A 2589-nucleotide genomic window follows, 5' to 3' on the forward strand; every position below is an offset into this window, starting at 1 on the left:
GCCACCATGCCCAGCTAATTTTTTGTATTTTTAGTAGAGACGGGGTTTCACCGTGTTGACCAGGATGGTCTCGATCTCTTGACCTCATGATCCACCCGCCTCGGCCTTCCAAAGTGATGGGATTACAGGCTTGAGCCGCCGTGCCCAGCTTAATTATTATTATACTTTAAGTTCTGGGGTACATGTGCAGAATGTGCAGGTTTGTTACACAGGTATATACATGCCATGGTGGTTTGCTGCATCCATTCCCCGGTCATCTACATTAAGTATTTCTCCTAATGTTATCCCTTCCCAATCCCCCCACCGCCCTGTATCCCTCCCCTAGCTCCCCAACCCCCTCCTTTTTTTTTGAAAGAAGGCCTGGCTCTGTCATCCAGGCTGGAGTGTAGTGGCCTGATCATGGTTCCCTGCAGCCTTGACTTTCCAGGCTCAAGTGATCCTCCCACCTCAGCCTCATGAGTAGCTGGGACTATGGGCATGTGCCACCGCACCTGGCTAATTTTTGAATTTTTTGTAGAGATAGAGTCTTCCTATGTTGCCCAGGCTGGTCTTGAACTCCTGAGCTAAGCAATTCTCCTGCCTCGGCTTCCCAAAGTTTGGGGATTACAGGCATGAGCCACTGTACCTGGCCCCACTTCCCTTTATGATCATGATCATGTCTTAGTCACTGTCCTTTTTTGTTAATCATGTCCTTGCATTTCTGTATACTTCCATCTACTTATTTTTATGTATTTATTTATTTTTGAGATGGAGTCTTGCTCTGTTGCCCAGGCTGGAGTACAGTGATGCAATCTGGTCTCACCGCAACAACCGCCTCCCAGGTTCAAGCGATTCTCCTGCCTCAGCCTCCTGAGAAGCTGGGATTACATGCACCACCACATCTGGCTAATTTTTGTATTTTTAGCAGAGACAGGGTTTCCTCATTTTGGCCAGGCTGGCCTTGAACTCCTGACCTCAGGTGATCCACCCGCCTAGCCTCCCAAAGTGTCAGGATTACAGGCGCAAACCACCACGCCCGGCCATATTTCCACCCACTTATGCATCTGATGATATACTAGAGATTCATTTTGCCTGTTTTGAACCTTCTACAGGTGGAATCTTTCTGCATGTATCTTTCTGCCTCTGGCTCTTGCTCTCAGCATTGCTAGTAGGGCTCATCGAGATTGTTTCATGTAGTTGAAATTCCCTGATTTTTATTACCATATTGTATCTTATCATATTACTATGCCATAATTTATCTCGGCCTCTGCTTGCTGGGCCTGAGGTCTGTCTCCAGTGGGGCTGTCATGAGCAAGGCTGCTGTGAGCACTTTCAGCATGTCCCCTGGGCACGTGTATGTGTGTGTGGGTGCAATTTTCCAGTCCAGCGTGTAGACCCAGGACTGAACTGATGGGGTCATGGGTTAGGCATATTTTCAGTTTCATCAGATCACGCCCAGATTTACACCTATGCACCCATTTGCACTCCTACCACATCCTCAACCACATGTGGCCTTGTGAGATTGTAAAGTTCTGTTTTTGTGTATATGAAAACCATTTCATTTCATCCTAGTCTTTGAGAGAGAGTTTTCCTGGGCACAAAATCTAGCCTCGCTTTATTTATTTAATTTTTAAATTTTGTTCATTTATTTACTTATTTATTTTTTGAGACAGAGTTTCACCCTGTGGCCAGGCTGGAGTGCAGTGGTCCATCTCGGCTCACCGTAACCTCCGCCTTCAGGGTTCAAGCGATTCTCCTGCCTCAGACTCCCGAGTAACTGGGATTACAGGCACGTACCACCACACCAGCTAATTTTTGTATTTTTAAAGTAGAGACAGGGTTTCACCATGTTGGCCAGGATGGTCTCAATCTCCTGACCTCGTAATCTGCCTGTCTTGGCCTTCCAAAGTGTTGGGATTACAGGTATGAGCCACCTCACCTGGCCCTCACTTAAAAAAAAAAAAAAAATTAAATTAATTACTATTTCTTTTTGAGACAGAGTCTCACTGTGTCTCCCAGGCTGCCAGCTGGAGTGTAGTGGCACTATCTCTGCTCACTGCAACCTCTGCCTCCCAGGTTCAAGCGATTCTCTCATGTCAGCCTCCCAAGTAGCTGGGACTACAGGTGTGCACCACCATGCCTGGGAGTTCAAGACCAGCCTGGCCAACATGGCAAAACCCTATCTCTACTAAATATACAAAAATTAGCTGGGCATGGTGGTACACACCTGTAGTCCCAGCTACCTCAGAGGCTGACGTGAGAATTGCTTGAACCTGGGAGGCAGAGCTTGCAGTGAGCAGACACAGTGCCACTATACTCCAGCTGACAGCCTGGGAGACACAGTGACACTTGGCCTCCCAAAGTGCTAGGATTACAGATGTGAGCCACCGTGACTGGCCTGTTTTTGCATTTTAGATATAGGGACCAGAGCAATGGGATCTTGCAGTGGTGATGGGGAGCATGGATACAACCCCCTCTGTGTGTTTACTACGAGGTATCAGGCATGGACTTTTCTTTATTTAGCTACTTGGCATATGTGCTCTCTTTGTGGATTTATGTTGCTTATCACTTCTAGAGGTTTCATAGTCATTACTTTTTTTTTTTTTTTTT

Source organism: Cebus imitator, unplaced genomic scaffold (assembly GCF_001604975.1).
Source record: "Cebus imitator isolate Cc_AM_T3 unplaced genomic scaffold, Cebus_imitator-1.0 Scaffold24, whole genome shotgun sequence".
Classification (NCBI taxonomy): Eukaryota; Metazoa; Chordata; class Mammalia; order Primates; family Cebidae; genus Cebus; species Cebus imitator.